The sequence below is a fragment of the Octopus bimaculoides genome, unplaced genomic scaffold, assembly GCF_046866305.1.
Source record: "Octopus bimaculoides isolate indiv1 unplaced genomic scaffold, ASM4686630v1 contig94, whole genome shotgun sequence".
Taxonomy (NCBI): Eukaryota; Metazoa; Mollusca; class Cephalopoda; order Octopoda; family Octopodidae; genus Octopus; species Octopus bimaculoides.
In genome coordinates this window covers 123,941-139,079 of record NW_028315344.1, presented here as the reverse complement: position 1 = coordinate 139,079, position 15,139 = coordinate 123,941, and the positions used below count along the sequence as shown (strand labels likewise).

General features: G+C 32.8%; 1 long non-coding RNA gene across 1 annotated transcript; it reads right to left on the bottom strand.

Annotated features, from left to right (window-relative positions):
* Window positions 1–1,444: 1,444 nt before the first annotated feature.
* On the bottom strand, window positions 1,445–14,932 carry LOC149129232 (uncharacterized). The gene is made up of 2 exons (XR_016240163.1): window positions 3,440–14,932; window positions 1,445–2,588 (listed from the first exon to the last, which is right to left on the bottom strand). It is a non-coding gene; the product is annotated as an uncharacterized LOC149129232 (long non-coding RNA).
* Between the last annotated feature and the right edge of the window lie 207 nt (window positions 14,933–15,139).

The following is a 15,139-nucleotide window of genomic DNA, read 5'->3' as shown; positions in this document are numbered from 1 at the left end:
ATCTCAATGAAATCTTCGTCGAAAAAAAAAAAATATCTAAGAAATTAAATCTAGAAATTCTGAGAAAAGAAATCTAAATTCTGAAAATCTAATTCTGAAAATTCTAAGGAAAAAACGTTAAATCTGAAAAAAAAAATTAAAATCTAAAAAAAAAAATTTCTAATTAAATTCTAAGAAAAAGAATTTAAATTCTAAAAATGCTAAGGGAGAAAAAATCTAATTTCTGAAAATTCTAAAGGAAATAAATCTAAAGATTCTAAAATATTAATTCTAAAATCTAAGAAATTAATTCTAAATTTCTATGGAAAAAATTCTAAGATCTAAAAATTCTAAATGCGAAAAAGCTAAATCTAAAATTTCTAGGAAAAAATAATCGAAATTCTAATTTTAAAAGTTCTGAGAAAATAAATCTAGATCTAAAAATTCTAAATGCGAAAAAAGCTAAATCTAAAACTAAACGAAATTAAAATCTAAAACAAAAAAAACTAAATTTTAATTCTAATGGAAACTAAAATCTAATTAAATCTGAAATAAATCTAAAATCTGAGAAAAATAAATCTAATTCTAAAAATTACATTCTAAATTATTCTAAAGATTCTAAAATCTAAAAAACTACTTCTAAAAGATCGGAGAAAATTAATGTAAAATCTAAAAATTCTAACGGAAATTAAAATCTAAAACGCTAAATCTAAAATTCTATTTAAATCTAAAATTTCTAAGACAAGAAATCTAAAAATCTAAAAGTTCTAAAATCTAAGAAATTAATTCTAAAAGTTCTAAATTCGGAAAAGCTAAATCTAAATTTTCTAAAGGAAATTAAAATCTAATAAAAAATATCTAAAATCCAATTCTAAAATAATCTAAATTCAGTCTAAAATTTCGAAGAAAAAAAAATATACTTTCTAAAAATTCTAAAGGAAATAAACTTAAGAAAATCTATGAAATAAATATCTTTCCCCTTTTACTAAATGGCTACTGTTTCTATTTTTTTTTTTTTTTTGTTTTTTTTTATTTAAAAATTCAATTTCAAAATACAATTAATTTCATTTTTTAATTTTGCACACACATGACAAAAAATAGACATCTTTTTCTATTTAAAAATTAATTGTGTTTTGTTCTGTGCAATGTAATTTTTGTGCTGTGTAAAAAAATAAATAGTTGTCCTAAAAAGGGATGTGAAAAAAAACGAAAAGTAAGCACATGAGTTCTGTTTCCGGTTAGTAAAAAGTGAGAGAGTTAGTGAGAGAAAATGTTAGTAGTGTTAGTTTGGGGTTAGTTTAGAAAAATGTAAACAAAAATCATGTGCAAATTGAACGTTTTTTCACATCAAATGGTTGTTTTAGTTTTTTTTTTAACATGTATTTTTCATTTTACAAGTAATATTTAATCTTAAAATTGACATTTAATCATTAAATTTTAAGTGTGTGTGTGTGTGTGTGGGGGGGGGGTATGTATGTGTAAAATATTTAAAATTAGTCATTAAATTTTAAATATATGGAAAATTAATTTCGAAAATAATTTGTATGTGGGGTTATTTTGTGTATGTCTGTGTGTGGGGGAGTATGTGTGGAGGTTTAGGTGTGTGTGTGTAAAAGATAAATTTCGAAAATTATTTGTGCTGGAATTGTTTGATTGTGTGTCTAAAATTTAATGTGAATTTTTAGATTATTATTAATCATTTAAATAAGTGTAGGAGAATGTGTTAAGTGTTTCAGCAGGTATATGTGGAAATGTGTATGGCTGTGTGGGTATGTGTGTAATGTGGAAGGTATGTGTGTTTCTGAGAGTGTGTATGTCGTGTGTGTGTGTGTGTAAAATATATTTAAAATTAATCATTAAATTTTAAATATTAGATGTGAATATTTGTATGGGTTTTGTGAATTTGTGTGTGTGTGTATGTAGGTAGATGTGTATAGCTTTATATTACGTGTATGTGTGTGTGTGTGGGGGGGGGGGGTTAAGTGTGGGGGGTATGTGTGTGTGGGTTTGTATAAATATATTTTAAAATTTAATGTTTAAATGTGAATTTTTAAATTAAGTGTGTGTATATGGGGTTATTTGTGTTCTGTGTGTATGTATGTGGATATGTGTGTGAGTGTGTGTGTGGGAATTTGGGGATGTGTGTGGGGTGGGGCGGGGTGTGTGTGGATTGTGTGTGAGTATGTGTGTGTGTTGGTACATGTATATTGTATGTGTGTAATGGCTGTGTGTGTGTGAGTATGCGTGTGGGGGGTATGTATGTGTGGATGTGTGTGTGTATGTGTGGGTATGTGCAGAAAATTAATTTCGAGTATGGGTGTGTGTAAGATGTGTATATGTGTGTGTGTGTGTGTGGGGGGGGGATGTGTGCGTGAATTTTTTGGGTATGTTTTTGAGTGTGTGTGTGTTTGTGTGTAAAATATATTTAAAATTTAATGATCAATTTTAATTAAATGTCAATTATTATATAGAAAAATTTACTTTATAATTTCGAGAATTAGTCTATTCAATTATGTCATGTGTGTGCAATTACAAAAATTAATTTCAAATTCTGCTGCTACTGCTGCTGCTACTTCTTCTTTCGTTTCCGGGTCGCACTGCATTCCATTCTGCAAATATAAGAAAAAAAAAAAAAGAAAAAAAGAAAATAGGTTAGAAAAACAAATTAAATATGTTCAATTAAAAATAAATGTTTCAACTACTTTAATTTAAGATGTATACAGTGCTCCAGCATGGCCGCAAAGGACTCAAAGAGTTGAACCTTTAAACGGGGAGGGGTTAAAAGCCAAAACAGGGCCAAAGAAAATGGTTGAAAACTGCTTTATTCAAAGTTTTTTAAATAAGCAAAAAAATTCATTTTCAAGGGACGTAACTCTTGCAATTCATATTTTCTAGTTGCCTCCCTTACAAAATAATATTAAATAATAAAGAATTGAAATTATTAGAAATAAATAAACAGAGAAAGAGAGGGAATTATAGAGACAGAAATAACAAGATGGGGGAGATTCAGAAGAGACGAGACAAAGACACATGGCGGGGGGGTAAAATACAGAGAGAAACAGAGAGAGGCAAAGAAAGAAATAAAGAGAGTGACAGAGACAAAAAGTACAGAGAAGGAAACAGAGAGACAAAAGGAAAAAGAGGGGGGGGGGAGATACAGAAAAGGAGATGGGGGGGGGGGTTAGAATCAGACAGAAACAGAGACATCACAAGGAGAGTGACAGAGAAAAGAACAGAGAGGGAAACACAGAGAGAAAGAAGGAAGGATAAAGATGGGGGGGGGGGGGGTTAAAGAAGAGACAGGGGGAGGGTGAGAGACAGGGAGAAACAGACAGAGAAAGAGACAGAGAAAAACAAAGAATGAAGATGGAGTCACTTCTTTCAGTTGAATGCGGTCATGCTGGAGCAGTGCAGAAAAATTAAGGACAAGATTTCAAAGACAAAAAAAAATGGTACTCACCTTTTACGTTCTAATTTCAAATTCTGAGAAGTCTCATCTCCCATTCAGCAGTGCAATGTATGGAAAAAAGAAAAAAAAGGGCATTACAAAACAAATCAATGACAACGTGCATATGCTGAAAAAAAAAAGAAAAAACACACTCAAATCTACTTATAATACAAATGTTTCGGATGCACGATATGCGAGAACGACGAGCGTGCCTTTAAAGCGCAAGTATCCCTTCTAAACGGCTATCGATTAGTTTACGTCGACAAAGCACAACACTTTGGCAAAAAGCGACCGATGGAGCAAGTACTAAGCTTTCAGAAATAAGTCATGTGATTTCCTTTCAGACAAAATCACATATGAAGAAATTTAATAAAGTAAATTAGATAATTTAGTAGAGAAATGTTATTTCCATGGTTAGTATGGTTAGTGGAATTAAATCTTTCCATGTGTGACTCGTTTCCATCCCCCCATTGTGTACTGCGGCCACAATGAGAGGACCGCCTTTAATCGATCCCATGGCTGATTCCTTACTTAATACTTATTCCATCGGTAGCTTTTCGACAAACTGCTACAATTCGTCAATGTAAACTATTCAGATAACAGTCTTGAATTGATAAGTTGACGCTTACCAACACACAGACGCAAACACACATGTGTGAGCAACACAAAAATTTGCAAATAAGTAGATTTAAATGCTTCTTTCAAATCTTTTCAATCTGCTACAGAATAAAGTGAAATAAGAAACAAGTGACAAAGTGCTTACCGGTATTTCTGCCATCAATTTCACAGGTGTTCCTTTCCGCTCTCCAGTTGTGGCAAAAAGAAAAAAAGAAAAAAAGTTAGAAAACATTCTCAAACAACACTCAGAAAATAATGACAAGGGGGGTGGGGGGGTTGTTAAGAAAACGTCAACTGAAATCACAAGGGTTTTGTTTACATCTAATCAATCAGCTAACCCTAAAACCTAACCCTAACACTAAAGCTATACCTAACAGAGACCAATTAAATTTAAACAGGACCCATGTATACTTTAAGTTGACGTTTTCTCAATGCCACAAAAAACAAAATGTACTCACCTGCGTTCTCAGTTCAAAATCTGCACGGCTTTCCCTTGGAAAAAAAGAAAAAAAAACAAAGTCTTTTAGTAATAAACAAATGAAAACACAATTAAAATTCTATTTAAACATACTAAAATCTAAACTAAGTATCATCTATCTTTCATTTATGTGAACTAACGTAATCTCAAAGCACCAACCCTAACTAAAAATGCTTCTTAATTAACGTTCTTCACATCAAATAGAAAGATAGACGGATAAAAATAATTATCTAACTAACTAACCAAACAAAAAAATTAATTAGTAATTTTATACTTGCTTTTTTTTTACGTTCCGAGTTCAAATCCTGGGAAGTCTCATCAACGGAATGTATGGAATCTGCAGAGAGGTGTCAGTCAGCTTCCCCTTGGAAAAAAAAAAAGAAAACAAACCGTGTTTTAGAAATAAATTCAAATACAATTTCACACTACTATATAGGAATTTTATACTTGCCTTTTTATGTTCTCAGTTCAAATTCTCCCATTCAGCAGTGTGGAATGCATGGAAAAAAGAAAAAAAAGGGCATTACAAAACAAATCAATGACAACGTGCATATGCTGAAAAAAAAAGAAAAAACACACTCAAATCTACTTATAATACAAATGTTTCGGATGCACGATATGCGAGAACGACGAGCGTGCCTTTAAAGCGCAAGTATCCCTTCTAAACGGCTATCGATTAGTTTACGTCGACAAAGCACAACACTTTGGCAAAAAGCGACCGATGGAGCAAGTACTAAGCTTTCAGAAATAAGTCATGTGATTTCCTTTCACTAAAAAAGGTGCTGACAAAATCACATTTGAAGAAATTTAATAAAGTAAATTAGATAATTTAGTAGAGAAATGTTATTTTCATGGTTAGTATGGTTAGTGGAATTAAATCTTTCCATATGTGACTCGTTTCCATCCCCCCATTGTGTACTGCGGCCACAATGAGAGGACCGCCTTTAATCGATCCCATGGCTGATTCCTTACTTAATACTTATTCCATCGGTAGCTTTTTGACAAACTGCTACAATTCGTCAATGTAAACTATTCAGATAACAGTCTTGAATTGATAAGTTGACGCTTACCAACACACAGACGCAAACACACATGTGTGAGCAACACAAAAATTTGCAAATAAGTAGATTTAAATGCTTCTTTCAAATCTTTTCAATCTGCTACAGAATAAAGTGAAATAAGAAACAAGTGACAAAGTGCTTACCGGTATTTCTGCCATCAATTTCACAGGTGTTCCTTTCCGCTCTCCAGTTGTGGCAAAAAGAAAAAAAGAAAAAAAGTTAGAAAACATTCTCAAACAACACTCAGAAAATAATGACAAGGGGGGTGGGGGGGTTGTTAAGAAAACGTCAACTGAAATCACAAGGGTTTTGTTTACATCTAATCAATCAGCTAACCCTAAAACCTAACCCTAACACTAAAGCTATACCTAACAGAGACCAATTAAATTTAAACAGGACCCATGTATACTTTAAGTTGACGTTTTCTCAATGCCACAAAAAACAAAATGTACTCACCTGCGTTCTCAGTTCAAAATCTGCACGGCTTTCCCTTGGAAAAAAAGAAAAAAAAACAAAGTCTTTTAGTAATAAACAAATGAAAACACAATTAAAATTCTATTTAAACATACTAAAATCTAAACTAAGTATCATCTATCTTTCATTTATGTGAACTAACGTAATCTCAAAGCACCAACCCTAACTAAAAATGCTTCTTAATTAACGTTCTTCACATCAAATAGAAAGATAGACGGATAAAAATAATTATCTAACTAACTAACCAAACAAAAAAATTAATTAGTAATTTTATACTTGCTTTTTTTTTACGTTCCGAGTTCAAATCCTGGGAAGTCTCATCAACGGAATGTATGGAATCTGCAGAGAGGTGTCAGTCAGCTTCCCCTTGGAAAAAAAAAAAGAAAACAAACCGTGTTTTAGAAATAAATTCAAATACAATTTCACACTACTATATAGGAATTTTATACTTGCCTTTTTATGTTCTCAGTTCAAATTCTCCCATTCAGCAGTGTGGAATGCATGGAAAAAAGAAAAAAAAGGGCATTACAAAACAAATCAATGACAACGTGCATATGCTGAAAAAAAAAGAAAAAACACACTCAAATCTACTTATAATACAAATGTTTCGGATGCACGATATGCGAGAACGACGAGCGTGCCTTTAAAGCGCAAGTATCCCTTCTAAACGGCTATCGATTAGTTTACGTCGACAAAGCACAACACTTTGGCAAAAAGCGACCGATGGAGCAAGTACTAAGCTTTCAGAAATAAGTCATGTGATTTCCTTTCACTAAAAAAGGTGCTGACAAAATCACATTTGAAGAAATTTAATAAAGTAAATTAGATAATTTAGTAGAGAAATGTTATTTTCATGGTTAGTATGGTTAGTGGAATTAAATCTTTCCATATGTGACTCGTTTCCATCCCCCCATTGTGTACTGCGGCCACAATGAGAGGACCGCCTTTAATCGATCCCATGGCTGATTCCTTACTTAATACTTATTCCATCGGTAGCTTTTTGACAAACTGCTACAATTCGTCAATGTAAACTATTCAGATAACAGTCTTGAATTGATAAGTTGACGCTTACCAACACACAGACGCAAACACACATGTGTGAGCAACACAAAAATTTGCAAATAAGTAGATTTAAATGCTTCTTTCAAATCTTTTCAATCTGCTACAGAATAAAGTGAAATAAGAAACAAGTGACAAAGTGCTTACCGGTATTTCTGCCATCAATTTCACAGGTGTTCCTTTCCGCTCTCCAGTTGTGGCAAAAAGAAAAAAAGAAAAAAAGTTAGAAAACATTCTCAAACAACACTCAGAAAATAATGACAAGGGGGGTGGGGGGGTTGTTAAGAAAACGTCAACTGAAATCACAAGGGTTTTGTTTACATCTAATCAATCAGCTAACCCTAAAACCTAACCCTAACACTAAAGCTATACCTAACAGAGACCAATTAAATTTAAACAGGACCCATGTATACTTTAAGTTGACGTTTTCTCAATGCCACAAAAAACAAAATGTACTCACCTGCGTTCTCAGTTCAAAATCTGCACGGCTTTCCCTTGGAAAAAAAGAAAAAAAAACAAAGTCTTTTAGTAATAAACAAATGAAAACACAATTAAAATTCTATTTAAACATACTAAAATCTAAACTAAGTATCATCTATCTTTCATTTATGTGAACTAACGTAATCTCAAAGCACCAACCCTAACTAAAAATGCTTCTTAATTAACGTTCTTCACATCAAATAGAAAGATAGACGGATAAAAATAATTATCTAACTAACTAACCAAACAAAAAAATTAATTAGTAATTTTATACTTGCTTTTTTTTTACGTTCCGAGTTCAAATCCTGGGAAGTCTCATCAACGGAATGTATGGAATCTGCAGAGAGGTGTCAGTCAGCTTCCCCTTGGAAAAAAAAAAAGAAAACAAACCGTGTTTTAGAAATAAATTCAAATACAATTTCACACTACTATATAGGAATTTTATACTTGCCTTTTTATGTTCTCAGTTCAAATTCTCCCATTCAGCAGTGTGGAATGCATGGAAAAAAGAAAAAAAAGGGCATTACAAAACAAATCAATGACAACGTGCATATGCTGAAAAAAAAAGAAAAAACACACTCAAATCTACTTATAATACAAATGTTTCGGATGCACGATATGCGAGAACGACGAGCGTGCCTTTAAAGCGCAAGTATCCCTTCTAAACGGCTATCGATTAGTTTACGTCGACAAAGCACAACACTTTGGCAAAAAGCGACCGATGGAGCAAGTACTAAGCTTTCAGAAATAAGTCATGTGATTTCCTTTCACTAAAAAAGGTGCTGACAAAATCACATTTGAAGAAATTTAATAAAGTAAATTAGATAATTTAGTAGAGAAATGTTATTTTCATGGTTAGTATGGTTAGTGGAATTAAATCTTTCCATATGTGACTCGTTTCCATCCCCCCATTGTGTACTGCGGCCACAATGAGAGGACCGCCTTTAATCGATCCCATGGCTGATTCCTTACTTAATACTTATTCCATCGGTAGCTTTTTGACAAACTGCTACAATTCGTCAATGTAAACTATTCAGATAACAGTCTTGAATTGATAAGTTGACGCTTACCAACACACAGACGCAAACACACATGTGTGAGCAACACAAAAATTTGCAAATAAGTAGATTTAAATGCTTCTTTCAAATCTTTTCAATCTGCTACAGAATAAAGTGAAATAAGAAACAAGTGACAAAGTGCTTACCGGTATTTCTGCCATCAATTTCACAGGTGTTCCTTTCCGCTCTCCAGTTGTGGCAAAAAGAAAAAAAGAAAAAAAAGTTAGAAAACATTCTCAAACAACAGTCAGAAAATAATGACAAGGGGGGTGGGGGGTTGTTAAGAAAACGTCAACTGAAACCACAAGGATTTTGTTTACATCTAATCAGCTAACCCTAACCTAACCCTAACACTAACCCTAACTAAAAGTCCAATTAAATTTAAACATAACCCATGTACTTTTTAAATTGACGTTTTCTCAATGCCACAAAAAAAAATGTTCTCACCTGCGTTCTCACTTCGAAATCTGCACAGCTTTCCCTTGCAAAAAAAATAAAACAAAGTCTTTTAGTAATAAAAAAATCAATACACAATTACAATTCAATTTAAACATACTAAAATCTAAACTAAGTATCATCTATCTTTCATTTATGTGAACTAACGTAATCTCAAAGCACCAACCCTAACTAAAAATGCTTCTTAATTAACGTTCTTCACATCAAATAGAAAGATAGACGGATAAAAATAATTATCTAACTAACTAACCAAACAAAAAAATTAATTAGTAATTTTATACTTGCTTTTTTTTTACGTTCCGAGTTCAAATCCTGGGAAGTCTCATCAATGGAATGTATGGAATCTGCAGAGAGAGGTGTCAGTCAGCTTCCCCTTGGAAAAAAAAAAAAGAAAACAAACCGTGTTTTAGAAATAAATTCAAATACAATTTCACACTACTATAGGAATTTTATACTTGCCTTTTTATGTTCTCAGTTCAACTTCTCCCATTCAGCAGTGTGGAATGCATGGAAAAAAATAAAAAAATACCAGGAGTTACAAAACAAATCAATGACAATATTATGCATATGCTAAAAAAAAAAGGAAAAAAAAAAAAAAAGCAAAGAAAGCACTGAAATTTACTTATAATAGAAATGTTTTGCGTGCACCTTATGCATATTTGCACCAATGAGCCTTTAAAGCGCAACTATCAATTCGAAACCGTTATCGATCAGTCTACGTCGACAAAGCACAACACTCTGGCAAAAAGCGACCGATGAAGCAAGTACTAAAAGCTTTGAGAAATAAGTGATAGGATTTCTTTTGACTAAGAAGTACATTAGATATAATTAGTACATTAGATAATTAGTACAGAACTCATATTTTAATAATTAGTATAGTTAGTGTAATCTTCCTGTGTCCCACACCATTGTGGCCGCAGTCCACAATGGGGGGACCGCCTTTAGTCCAAACAATCCCATCACTTCTGCCTCGCCAAACCTTAATACTTATTCCATCGGTAGCTTTACGACAAACTGCTAGACTTCGTCAATGTAAACTAATTAGACAACAGTCTTGAATTGATAAGTTAACGCTTACCAACACACAGACGCAAACACACATGTGTGGGCAACACAAAAATTTCCATCTAAGTAGACTCAAATGCTTCTTTGCAATGAACAAACAAACGACAAAGTGCTTACCGCCATTTTCTGCCATCGATTTCACAGGTCTTGCTTTGCACTCTCCCATGGTGGATTTTATTATGTAAAAAGACAAAAATAAAAAACATGTATTACCAAACAATCTCAAACAACATTCAGAAAATAATGACAAGGGGGGTGGGGGGTGTTAAGAAAACGTCAACTGAAATCACAAGGGTTTTGTTTACATCTAATCAATCAGCTAACCCTAAAACCTAAACCTAACACTAAAGCTACCTAACAGAGACCAATTAAATTTAAACAGGACCCATGTATACTTTAAGTTGACGTTTTCTCAATGCCACAAAAAACAAAATGTACTCACCTGCGTTCTCAGTTCAAAATCTGCACGGCTTTCCCTTGGAAAAAAAAGGAAAAAAAAGCATTCTTTTAGTAATAAAAAAAATGAAAACACAATTAAAATTCAATTTAAACATACTAAAATCTAAACTAAGTATCATCTATCTTTCATTTATGTGAACTAACGTAATCTCAAAGCACCAACCCTAACTAAAAATGCTTCTTAATTAACGTTCTTCACATCAAATAGAAAGATAGACGGATAAAAATAATTATCTAACTAACTAACCAAACAAAAAAATTAATTAGTAATTTTATACTTGCTTTTTTTTTACGTTCCGAGTTCAAATCCTGGGAAGTCTCATCAATGGAATGTATGGAATCTGCAGAGAGAGGTGTCAGTCAGCTTCCCCTTGGAAAAAAAAAAAAGAAAACAAACCGTGTTTTAGAAATAAATTCAAATACAATTTCACACTACTATAGGAATTTTATACTTGCCTTTTTATGTTCTCAGTTCAAATTCTCCCATTCAGCAGTGTGGAATGCATGGAAAAAAATAAAAAAATACCAGGAGTTACAAAACAAATCAATGACAATATTATGCATATGCTAAAAAAAAAAGGAAAAAAAAAAAAAAAGCAAAGAAAGCACTGAAATTTACTTATAATAGAAATGTTTTGCGTGCACCTTATGCATATTTGCACCAATGAGCCTTTAAAGCGCAACTATCAATTCGAAACCGTTATCGATCAGTCTACGTCGACAAAGCACAACACTCTGGCAAAAAGCGACCGATGAAGCAAGTACTAAAAGCTTTGAGAAATAAGTGATAGGATTTCTTTTGACTAAGAAGTACATTAGATATAATTAGTACATTAGATAATTAGTACAGAACTCATATTTTAATAATTAGTATAGTTAGTGTAATCTTCCTGTGTCCCACCATTGTGGCCGCAGTCCACAATGGGGGGACCGCCTTTAGTCCAAACAATCCCATCACTTCTGCCTCGCCAAACCTTAATACTTATTCCATCGGTAGCTTTACGACAAACTGCTAGACTTCGTCAATGTAAACTAATTAGACAACAGTCTTGAATTGATAAGTTAACGCTTACCAACACACAGACGCAAACACACATGTGTGGGCAACACAAAAATTTCCATCTAAGTAGACTCAAATGCTTCTTTGCAATGAACAAACAAACGACAAAGTGCTTACCGCCATTTTCTGCCATCGATTTCACAGGTCTTGCTTTGCACTCTCCCATGGTGGATTTTATTATGTAAAAAGACAAAAATAAAAAACATGTATTACCAAACAATCTCAAACAACATTCAGAAAATAATGACAAGGGGGGTGGGGGGGTGTTAAGAAAACGTCAACTGAAAGCACAAGGGTTTTGTTTACATCTAATCAATCAGCTAACCCTAAAACCTAAAACCTAAACCTAACACTAAAGCTACCTAACAGAGACCAATTAAATTTAAACAGGACCCATGTATACTTTAAGTTGACGTTTTCTCAATGCCACAAAAAACAAAATGTACTCACCTGCGTTCTCAGTTCAAAATCTGCACGGCTTTCCCTTGGAAAAAAAGAAAAAAAAAAGCATTCTTTTAGTAATAAAAAAAATGAAAACACAATTAAAATTCAATTTAAACATACTAAAATCTAAACTAAGTATCATCTATCTTTCATTTATGTGAACTAACGTAATCTCAAAGCACCAACCCTAACTAAAAATGCTTCTTAATTAACGTTCTTCACATCAAATAGAAAGATAGACGCATAAAAATAATTATCTAACTAACTAACCAAACAAAAAAATTAATTAGTAATTTTATACTTGCTTTTTTTTTACGTTCCGAGTTCAAATCCTGGGAAGTCTCATCAATGGAATGTATGGAATCTGCAGAGAGAGGTGTCAGTCAGCTTCCCCTTGGAAAAAAAAAAAAGAAAACAAACCGTGTTTTAGAAATAAATTCAAATACAATTTCACACTACTATAGGAATTTTATACTTGCCTTTTTATGTTCTCAGTTCAAATTCTCCCATTCAGCAGTGTGGAATGCATGGAAAAAAATAAAAAAATACCAGGAGTTACAAAACAAATCAATGACAATATTATGCATATGCTAAAAAAAAAGGAAAAAAAAAAAAAGCAAAGAAAGCACTGAAATTTACTTAAATGTTTTGCGTGCACCTTATGCATATTTGCACCAATGAGCCTTTAAAGCGCAACTATCAATTCGAAACCGTTATCGATCAGTCTATGTCGACAAAGCACAACACTCTGGCAAAAAGCGACCGATGAAGCAAGTACTAAAAGCTTTGAGAAATAAGTGATAGGATTTCTTTTGACTAAGAAGTACATTAGATATAATTAGTACATTAGATAATTAGTACAGAACTCATATTTTAATAATTAGTATAGTTAGTGTAATCTTCCTGTGTCCCACCATTGTGGCCGCAGTCCACAATGGGGGGACCGCCTTTAGTCCAAACAATCCCATCACTTCTGCCTCGCCAAACCTTAATACTTATTCCATCGGTAGCTTTACGACAAACTGCTAGACTTCGTCAATGTAAACTAATTAGACAACAGTCTTGAATTGATAAGTTAACGCTTACCAACACACAGACGCAAACACACATGTGTGGGCAACACAAAAATTTCCATCTAAGTAGACTCAAATGCTTCTTTGCAATGAACAAACAAACGACAAAGTGCTTACCGCCATTTTCTGCCATCGATTTCACAGGTCTTGCTCTCCCATGGTGGATTTTATTATGTAAAAAGACAAAAATAAAAAACATGTATTACCAAACAATCTCAAAAAACATTCAGAAAATAATGACAAGGGGGGTGGGGGTGGGGGGTGTTAAGAAAATGTCAACTGAAATCACAAGGGTTTTGTTTACATCTAATCAATCAGCTAACCCTAAAACCTAACCCTAACACTAACTAACACTAAAGCTACCTAACAGAGACCAATTAAATTTAAACAGGACCCATGTATACTTTAAGTTGACGTTTTCTCAATGCCACAAAAAACAAAATGTACTCACCTGCGTTCTCAGTTCAAAATCTGCACGGCTTTCCCTTGGAAAAAAAGGAAAAAAAAGCATTCTTTTAGTAATAAAAAAAATGAAAACACAATTAAAATTCAATTTAAACATACTAAAATCTAAACTAAGTATTTATCTTTCATTTATGTGAACTAACGTAATCTCAAAGCACCAACCCTAACTAAAAATGCTTCTTAATTAACGTTCTTCACATCAAATAGAAAGATAGACGCATAAAAATAATTATCTAACTAACTAACCAAACAAAAAAATTAATTAGTAATTTTATACTTGCTTTTTTTACGTTCCGAGTTCAAATCCTGGGAAGTCTCATCAATGGCATGTATGGAATCTGCAGAGAGGTGTCAGTTAGCTTCCCCTTGGAAAAAAAAAAAAGAAAACAAACCGTGTTTCAGAAATAAATTCAAATACAATTTCACACTACTATATAGGAATTTTATACTTGCCTTTTTATGTTCTCAGTTCAAATTCTCCCATTCAGCAGTGTGGAATGTATGGAAAAAAAAAAAAATACCAGGAGTTACAAAAAAAATCAATGACAACATTATGCATATGCTAAAAAAAAAAAAAAGGAAAGCACTCAAATCTACTTTTTAAAGCGCAACTATCAATTCGAAACCGTTATCGATAAGTTTACGTCGACAAGGTCTAACAGTTTGGCAAAAAGCGACCGATAAAGTAAGTACTAAGCTTTGAGAAATAAGTCATGTGATTTCTTTTGACTAAAAAAGAGTTATAATCAGTACATTAGATAATTAGTAGAGAGATGCTATTTTTATGATTAGTATAATTAAATCCTAGTCCCCCCATTGTGTACTGAGGCCACAATGGGGGTACCGCCTTTAGTCGATCCCATCACTTATTCCTAAACTACTACTTTTATTCCATCGGTAGCGTTTTGACAAACAGCTTGACTTTATCTACGTAAACTATTAGACAACGGTCGTCAAATGATAAGTTAACACAGACACAAACAACAAACATGCAAAAAATAAAATAAAAGACCGTGTTAATAATAATAATAATGATCGTAATCATAGGATTACGATGTTAAAAATCTAGAAACTTAATAATAATGGAACTCATTATATATTTAAATTAAAGAAAGAGAGAGAGAGATGGTGTGTCTGTGAGGGAGAAAAAGACATTAAAAAAATTTATTGGCTATGTATAAACGTTTCATAAGAATTTGAACCTGGATTCTATTACATTACTTTATAAGTAAATTAAAATAGAATGTGAAATGGAATCTTCTGACGAAAATAGAAAAAAAACTCTTAAATGAACAAAGGCGAAATCTCAGCGAAATCTCAGCGAAATCTCAGCGAAATCTCAGCGAAATCTCAGCGAAATCTCAGCGAAATCTCAGCGAAATCTCAGCGAAATCTCAGCGAAATCTCAGCGAAATCTCAAGCGAAATCTCAAGCGAAATCTCAAGCGAAATCTCAAGCGAAA